Source organism: Vulpes vulpes, chromosome 16 (genome assembly GCF_048418805.1).
Source record: "Vulpes vulpes isolate BD-2025 chromosome 16, VulVul3, whole genome shotgun sequence".
Lineage (NCBI taxonomy): Eukaryota > Metazoa > Chordata > Mammalia > Carnivora > Canidae > Vulpes > Vulpes vulpes.
In genome coordinates, this window is record NC_132795.1 from 66,317,852 (window position 1) to 66,327,155 (window position 9,304).

Consider the following 9,304-nt stretch of genomic DNA (forward strand, 5'->3'; position numbering starts at 1 on the left):
GACCTGAGCCAAAGGCAGATGCTCAACCGCTGAGCCACCCAGGCATTCCTGATCTTAGTTTTATTACAAAGGTGCTCAGATAACAAAATACTACAACCTCCCTAGATGAAGGCTTTGCTGTCGCCTTCTAGAAGCCTCCTTCTCTTGGGTTCTATGAACAACCATCTATCTCTGAGGCCCTCAGGATCTCCTTCCTTAGGATCGCCTTCCTCTGGCCCCTAATGGGGTCCAGCCTGGGGTGCGGGTGCGACCTTCACTGCTCGTTCCACACATTCTCTCTCAGAGGTAACCCACCCTCCAGACCCAACCTCACAGCTCTGGGCCAAGATGACTGCTCTTGGATGTGGATGCAGACAGACATACACAAGTCTGTCCTTTTCTCATCCAGGCGGCCATGAACCTGCACCCCACCTCTGTCAGTAGCTCTGTCATTTTCTGAAGCTTGAAAGTACGAGTTGTACAGGACTTGTTGCTCCTTACCTCCACTCAGGTCCTAGCCCACTGCTTTGTTGCTCATTTTTACTGTAGCTCTCATGTGCTGAATACTTGCCAAGGGAGCCAAACATTGTAGTCCATCATCTTATCATTTCCAGAAAACCCTACGGGATACGAGTATTAATTCCATTTTAAAGAAGAAGAAACGGACACCGAGAAGAGTCAAGTCTACACAGGCTGCCACACAGCAAGCCTGAGCGTCAGCCCAGGTGTGTCTGACCTGATTTCTGTGTTGATTATGTTTTTAATTTTTTTCTATTTTATGATATTTTGACATCTCAGGGCCTTGTGGGCCTGGGGAGGACAGCCCCTCCCAGGGTTAGCTATTTCCTAGAGATAGCAAATAACCAGCCTCAGAGCATTTCTTTGATATGCAAACTAACCAGTCTGGAGCCTAGAGGCCCCCCCCATTCACTTCCTTTAGCAAACTGTCACACACTCAGACAATATACCACCCCCACCCTTCCCTAATGCACCCCTGAGCCAGATACCAGACAACTGGGGACCACCCCAATGGCCAGGTCCTACTGAAATTACTCAGGCTATGCCATCCTGAGTTTATTCAGCATGCCACCCCTGCATCACCCATTTCTTACCAGGAAAACCACAACAAAGGCCCTGGCCCCTGCCTCCCCCTCACTTCTTCTGCCTCCAGACCCACCCTGGTACTTCCCCTGGCAACCTTGCAACATAGGCATGCCCCCACCCTCTTGGGAACTTTGAGTGATGACTCTCCTTTCAAGGCCTTATCTCCCTGTCATCTTACCACATCCGATTAAAATAAAATCCTGGGGACATTTTAAAACAACTTCCTGTTTTACCCTGCTTCTCTCCATTTCCCCTGTGCTGATCTCTTAACCCTGACCATTCTCCTTAATTTGTATGTCTAGTAGCCGCCTTCATTTCAAAGCAGGATCAGAACCAGCTCAACCTTCATTGCATGTTAGAATTACCGGATGAACTTGTAACAAAGCCACACCTCCCTCACTTCACCCAGAGATCCCGAATTACTTGCTGTGCAGTGGGGAAGTCTCATACTTGGGAGGGCATCTCACTCACCTGAAGGACTGATTAATACAGACAGTGGCCAAGTACTGCGGCATACTTCTGGAGGACAAGGCACTGGCATGCTGAATGAAGCAGGAGTGGGGACCTTGGCTTCAATGTCCCCTGCTGTCATTTACTAGCAAGGGCCCCCCAGTCCCTAGGAATCTTCTCTCTGCTGTAAAATAAGGAGACCACCTGCCAGACTTACCTTGCTGGGAGCCATGAAAAGCCCATGAAATCCACGTTCCATTCTGCCCAGAGGAGGGATGGGTGTCCAGGGACACACAAAGTATCAGCAGAAACTGAATTGTCCCATAATCAGAGCCCTCGCTCACCAGTTTCTCCTGTTTATAAAAAAGGCCATTTTTAGTTGTTGTTGTTGTTTTTTTTTACCAACCCTTTATAGTTTCTTTAAAATAATGCTATGAAAAAGCCATGTATAACATTGACCTGAGGACATCGTTAACTACCCCAAGGGAATAGATTTCTCTGCTTGCTGAATATCCAGGGCATCTCCACTCTCAATTTTTCATATATTCCTGTGAGTTGTCTCTGCACTGCTGCCCGGGAGGCAGACGGATCGCACGCTCAGTGGGGACTCCGCTTGTTTTCCCACACTCTCCGGGATGAAATACAGACACGCTGTTCTCAGCTCCCCCAATTTTCCTGACTGAGTATGTTCCAAATCATCCCAGACCATCTGTGAATTGGCTCACACTAAATCACTCTGTCTCCTTATCTCCATGGAAGCCGTCTCTTTCAACCCCTTCCTTCCCGGGACAGCGTGTCCCCAGCTCCTCCTCTGCACAGCACTCAGGGAACCACAGGATGCAGAGAATGGAAAATCCCGAGAGCAGTGTCCTGAAGTGTTTCCAGCGCTTCTGCCTGAAGCTAGGAGACTGTCTTTGACAGGTTTGGAAGAAGGCTCCAGAATGTAACAAACCCTGCAAGAATCTCAAGGGTCTCTACTCCTATGAATCTTTCTAGGATGTGCTTTTCCTTTTAACTTGGGTCCCTAAGGCTGCTGGTGAGAGGAGGCACACTGAAATTCAAATGCAGCTAACCTGATGCCCAGGACCCTGCCAGGGTCAGGAAATGGTAACCCACCCTCTTCTGAAAGGGACAAAGCACTTGAAGGCAGATGAGTTCTCATAGTTTATCCCATGGTTTTCAAACTTCAGTCCCTGGAGTCCCCGGGGGTTCCCACAGAGCTGTCTGAATCCAGCCTTTAACAGAGCAACTCCCTCCCTCTCTACTCAGTGGTGGTCGTCTTTCATACAGTCTGTTTGAGATCTTGTCTGACCAAACGGAGTGCAAGGAGGAGTGAAAAGTGATCCTCTTCAAAATAGTCCCCTTTCTCCACTTAAAATATTGTTTCGTTGTTTTTAACTGGAATATATGCAGATGATTAAAGAAGTTAAATAATAGTGGAAACATGTAAAGAAAAGGGATAGTGGGGTTGACAGGCCTATTCAAAACCATGAGACCATCTCCCGTGTTCAGCCCCATGTCCTGAGGCTGCTCCAGAGCTGTGGTTCACGCCTGAACCACAGGGTTGGCCAGGCTCACTGAACTCCTTCATCTGCTGTTCTTCCTCAAAACCAGGCCAACCTGCACATTCTCCCCCCTCTTATCTGCTTTCCTTCTCCCATCATTCTGTTGAAGTGTCTTGTCTATTAGTGACTCTCTTCATTAAATTTGCATTTATATGTTATTTATTCCTTTCCTATAATTTTATTGGGATCTCTGGAAGAAGAGGAGATAAAATGTGTTGGTTCAACCTGTTGTCTTTAACCATCTCAATCTAGAAAGCGTTTTCGATGTCAAATTTCAAATATCTTCAAATTTAGTGCCAGTATGTTTTCTTTACAGCATGGCTTTGTTGACCAGAGATAAGTCTGGTTCCATTGTTTTAATCTGATGTTTTTGGTTATGGAAGATGTGGTAGTGACTGTGTTGGGGCTCAGGTATAGTGTATGCCATAATTAGTGGTTGTCACAGGTCAGGATCCCTGAAAATAGACCCCGAGACTCTGAGATTTTTGTGAAGGTTTTGTGGGAGTGCTCTGAGGATCAATATCCATGGGGAGAGAAAGTGGAATTGAGCAGCAGAGGCTCCAGTCCATCCCACAGGGAGCTCTACGCCTGGGGCATCTTTTAGAGATGTTTCAAGTCAAGGTGAGGGACTGGGACCTTGCACCTCCACAACGACCATTCTCAGGATGCCTATTCACCCTAGGAAGGCATATGACCTTGGGTAAGGCAGCTTCCTTAGGCCAAGGGCAAGTCCCAGAGATGTGAGTGGTCAGCAGCAAAGCCTGCCGATGGGGTCTGGGTGCACAGTGCAGTATCCACTACATTTGTCATTTCTCCAGATCAGAAGGACTGAGGTGGGGCCTCAGAAAACATCACCAAGAGGCCTGGTAAACATGAGCATCAGCAGGCCAGTGGATGTTCAAACTCTGCTCCAGGAAGTCCTGAGGCTGCTGTCAGTCCTCTTTGCTACTCCTAGACACCTGGATTTAATTCTTTGTGCTTATTCGGCTTTCTGGTGTGGTTGGAAGCCTCATCAGAGAATCATCTGTGAGAGTCTCCCCTTACTCCTTCAGGCGGAGTGAGTCACAGAAGGCAACCCTGCCCAAAATGAGGGGAGTGCCTTTAGGAGGGTGGGAGAGTAGCCCTGTAGTCTAGAGAAAGGGGTCTGGGAAGCTACCTCTCATGTTTTGTAGGCCTAAAAGGAAAAACTGCCTGAATCTTTGGGGTAGAGCCCCAGGTGGGAAAAGGACGTTAGTCCTGAGGCCTTGTAAGTGGTCCTGGTGCCAACTGTTTTTGAGGATTGTGCAGTCAGAACAGTGACTGCAGGAGCCCAGCTGGGAGGGTGTCCTTGGGTGAGGGAATCCTCTTGTCCTGAAATCCTGGTTGGTCCTTGGAGAGCTCTGTCCTTGGGAAGGCTCCTGGCAGCAGTGGGTAAGTGTCTGCTGTACTCTTTAAGACCTGTGTACAATGGCCAGGCTGCAGGCCAGCAAGTCACCGGGCCACAATCTTGGATGGCTACCCCTGGGGTTCCTGAAAACTATATTGGGGTGTGTGTGTGTGTGTGTGTGTGCATGTGCACACATTTTCTTTTGGAAGGGAGATTTCATGAGACATATACTGAATTTTTTTTTTTTTTTAGTTAATATGTGAGGTGAAGGTTTAAACAGTTAGAAAAATAAGAATTGCTACTCTATTTGCTTCCTGCATTAACAAAGCAATTCATCTGGTTTATATACACCATGTTCCATTCGAACAGAAGCCTCTGGGGCTGAAATGATTTTTGAGAGCACTGTCCCAACAGGAAGGCATCCTCACAGCAGGGGTTATCAGGGAGCAGGAGCAAAGGCCAACACTAATTCTGGAACTGCTTGTACTACCTCAATAATCCCCTTACGCAGCAACTGCACCAGCAAGGAAGGGCCTGGCTCCTTCCTCCAAGGGGCCACAGCTCTGGAGAACAAAGTAAATCATCTCAATATGTCCATCGTGATTGACTGACTTTACAAGTGAACACCCACAAGCTTAAATCGTAATGCTCCAAGGTGGTGTGAACCTTGCTGTGGATTGAACTGGGTCTCTGAAAATCTCGTATGTTGAACCCCCTAATTCCCAATGTGATGATATTTGGAGATGGACCCTTTGGAAGGCAATTAATGTTGGACGGGATCACAAGGGTGGGCCCCTGTGATGGGATTAGTGCCCTTGTAAGAAGAGACACCAGAGAGCTTGCTGAGTCTCTCTCTGCCATTTGAGGACACAGCAAATAGTCCTCTGCAAAGCAGGAAGAGAGCTTTCACCAGGAACAAAATCTGCCAGCACCTTGATGTAAGATTTCTCAGCCTCCAGATCTGTGAAAAACAAATTTCTGTTGTTTAAGCCACCCACTTTATGGTATTTTGTTATGGCAGCCTGAACAGATTAAGACAAGTCTTAAAGGAAAAGCAGTCTAAATGGCATCTTGGTGTCTGCTCAGCTTCGAGCTGTTAAAAGCGGGAGAAAAACCCAAAACTTCTATCAGAGTGGTAGACTGGCCCTGGAAAATATCAGGCTGATATGATGCTGAAGCCGAAAAGCACAAGAAATTGCTGGAGATGAAGCACCAGAGCCTAACCTCTCGCAGCACAACATTTTCCCCGTGATCATTGGTGCTGCCGTTTGGGTGCCCGGCTGCACCCCAGGAAAGGTACAAAGATGCAAGTGATCCAGATACGCAGCAGGAAATTGGCGGACTGCCATGTGAAGGCAGATGAAGCATTCTCCTCCTCCCTCCCTCCCCCGCAGACAACAGGGAACGAAACCCAGACACCACAAAGCAATATTCAGCCAGCACAGGTCTGACTCTGCTCCTTCAAGTGGGTGGGAAAGCTGACCCTCACCGCCATCAGCTGTCTTAAAGGTGCTCCTGCAGTTTTGGGACTCTAAACTGTTGAAGGGTCTTTAGAGCTTTTTGGCTTTATTCAATGATTCTTGGGCATGGTCCTTTTAAGAAACAAAGAGCCAGGCCATGAAACAGTCACTCTAGACAAGGTCAGAAGGGAGTAGAAGACATATGTGCTGTTGTTTTAATTCATTTCATGAAAGAGTATTTGTGGGTCCCAAGTAGACATGGCATAAGCAGAAAATGCGCGGCACCACCCAGCAGCGGTGGAGGCAGCTGGGATCAGAAGTGCTCTCCTGGCAGCAGATAGAGGCAGGAGCAAGCATAAGACAGAGTCGAGAATGCTAAGAAGGCAAAACAATGTCTTTAAAAAAAAAAAAAGCAACAAAAAGCATATATTATGGATACTTGAGACACAAACATGAGGGAAAGGATAATAAATACAGTGCATACCTGTATATTTATCACAACATTTAAAAAAAGCATAACTGCCAACAGACTTGATCCTGTGATCTTGAGTAGGTGAAATGGTGCCAGGCCCACCTGTGCCCCCCTTAATGATTGACTTTTTCACACAGGATTGTGATTGCCAGATTAATGGTCTTTAGCCAGCTCCTTGCAGGCAGGCACTTATTCATTGTAGGGGCTACTGCAGGTTTGCAGAAGACAATCAGAAAATACTTGAGGAATTAATGAAAGTGTATATCACAGAGATAGTAGGTTCCAAAGCCCAAAATAGAGGTTTTCATGGCCAGATTGAGAAGTCTGTCTTTTTCTCACATGCAGGCATCAGATCGACAATGACAGTAATGTACAGAATGAACAGTGAGTGTATTAATGGCCAGCTAGGAAGCTCCCCAATTTAGTTGTTTGAACAATTATTGAACACTAGCTTTGGGCCAGGCACTGTATTAGTCTTCAGAATGTGGACCTCATTCATAAAAAGCATAGCCCAGCTTTCCTGTCCATATCCGAGGGCAATGTCCTGGAAAGGTTAACTTAGAAATCTTACACATTTGTTATAGGATGATGGCCTTGCTCATTGCTGGGATGTATAAACATTAAGTATATATGTATATTTGCAAATAGTATTGAAAAATATAAACCATGATTTTTATATGATTCATGCCTGTGGTTTCCTACAAAAAGCCTGCTTGATACAATTGCATTGCCTCATTCCTGATGACTGCCATTAGTGCCTGGGATTTGCTTCCCACCAGGCAGGATCTCAAGTGCTCAGCATCTGTAAACATATTGACTAAAGATCTAGGGTTCCAAGCTGCATCCCATTTTTTTCTAAGTTGGAAGCTGAGCCATCTGTGGGGAGAAGAATGAAACTATCAGGGGAAGGTGGTGGGTCCATGAGTCCAATATCCACCTTAGGGGATGTGGGAAATCTTAGGGCACATTACACAGGATGGCCTCTGTCTCTGTAAGCTCATCCCCCACTGTCTTCCACAGATGCTTTAGGAAGGTTCTGGGATTAGGAGAATTTGATCAGTTTAAGAATAACTTTCTCCAAAGGAAATCCTGCATAACAAGGATTGTGTGGTTCCTGCTCAGCTTTTAAATGTCCTGTGTACAGCATTTGAAAAACTGTCCGCTGGTGATTTCTACTTCCACTTCCTTAACACACAATTACCTAATAAGCAAAATAACAAAGACAAGGCAGCCACATTTCAGATTCTAAAACCAGATTTTAAAAGCCTGGTTTGGAGTTATGTTCCTATGGGACCCCAGCTCTCGAATTTTAAATCTGAAAACACTCGTACAAATGTCACTGTACATTTAAAGGAGTGGTTCAGAGTGGTGAACTTTCTCCGTTTCCGGTGTTGTGGGTCAGCAAGTGGACCAATGCAGGACTCAGTATGGGCAGGTGCATTAGAGGTGGCAAGCTTTGGCAGGCAGAGAGCCCCATCCTTACAACCGATAGACTTAGAGGCTGAAAATTAACCATCACAATATTATTTAACAAACTTACATGTTTATTTAAAACTCTAAACCCTGAGATGCTTGGGTGGCTCAAGGGTTGAGCGTCTGCCTTCAGCGCAGGTCGTGATCCCAGATCCCAGGATTGAGTCCCACCGCGGGCTCCTCCCAGGGAGCCTGCTTCTCCCTCTGCCTGTGTTTCTGCCTCTCTCTCTGTGTCTCTCATGAGTAAATAAATAAAGTATTTTAAATAAATAAATAAATAAATAAAATAAAAGTAAAACTCTGAATACTGTATTTCAGAGTTTTACTTCAAGGGATTCAGTATCACGATTGCTAGAACACACTGAAATTTTATAAGTGAAACATGAAATTTCATGTTTTCATTTCATGAAATTGAAAGGCATTCTATTTCCTTTTAAAAGGACTGTTTTCACACACCATGTTTCACAAACATCACCTGGGTTAAAAATTTGGGTTTGCCCTTCATTGGGTGGGGTTTGGAAATATTTTGGCAGCTCTGCCTAATTTCCAACAACAAAGAAATATTTTTTTTTACAAAGAAATATTTTTAAAACATGTTAAGAAGTTTTAAATCTTTGATAATTCATGAAGTGTCGACCTATGCAATTATTTTGACTATCTCTAATGCGTCATTCCCTTGGCTACAGTAATGAGATTTTTCTGTAATTTTCTTGCCACACTATCTTCCTGCTTCTCTGTAGCTTTCTTTGACCGAGCAACCAGATTTCCCACACTTTCTTGCCTCCCTTGGCTGTCATCTCTGCAGACACTTTTTCTTGTCTATATTTTCCCTTTATTTCAAATTTCCATATTTCTCTTTATCTCTGATCTGTTTCTTGGGAAATGCAAGTGATAGAATCAGCGAAGTCTGACGGGTTGATTTAGACACAACACCTTTCTCAGGCGTCAGAGGGGCGGTCTCAGAGGGTCGGCACTTCCATGGTGCCAACCACAAGCAGGGAGGGAGGGACAGACCACTGAGGGCTGGGACAGACCAAGGCACAGACAGTACTGAGGGACAACACGAGGACACCAACTGAGTGTCCTCTTTGCTCAGAGAGCTTGTGTCTCTTCCCTAACTTCATATTCCAGGTGATGCATGACTGGGTGGATGATTCCTTCTTACCTGGTGTCAACTTCCCTTTGGGGAGAGTCCACCTCACAGTCAGGAAGAGGCAAAGAATACTTGGTGATTGCCCAATAGACTGGGGCCTGTGTGCCCCAAATGTAAGGCAGGCAAATAACAAATTCAGCCAAATGCTCTCTGCAAATAAAAAGTCATCCCTCCAGCGTTTGGCCTGAGAAGAGGCAGGCTTGCCTGAGAAGAGCTGTGTCTTGGTCTGTGGAACTTCTCCCGCCGACCGTGACAAATACTTCCAGAGATTTCCACCTCCAG

General features: G+C 45.8%; 1 long non-coding RNA gene across 1 annotated transcript; it reads right to left on the minus strand.

The window, feature by feature from the left end:
* Window positions 1–480: 480 nt before the first annotated feature.
* LOC140595884 (uncharacterized) lies at window positions 481–2,117 on the minus strand. Its single transcript, XR_011997829.1, has 3 exons — window positions 1,993–2,117; window positions 1,751–1,886; window positions 481–599 (listed from the first exon to the last, which is right to left on the minus strand). It is a non-coding gene; the product is annotated as an uncharacterized lncRNA (long non-coding RNA).
* Between the last annotated feature and the right edge of the window lie 7,187 nt (window positions 2,118–9,304).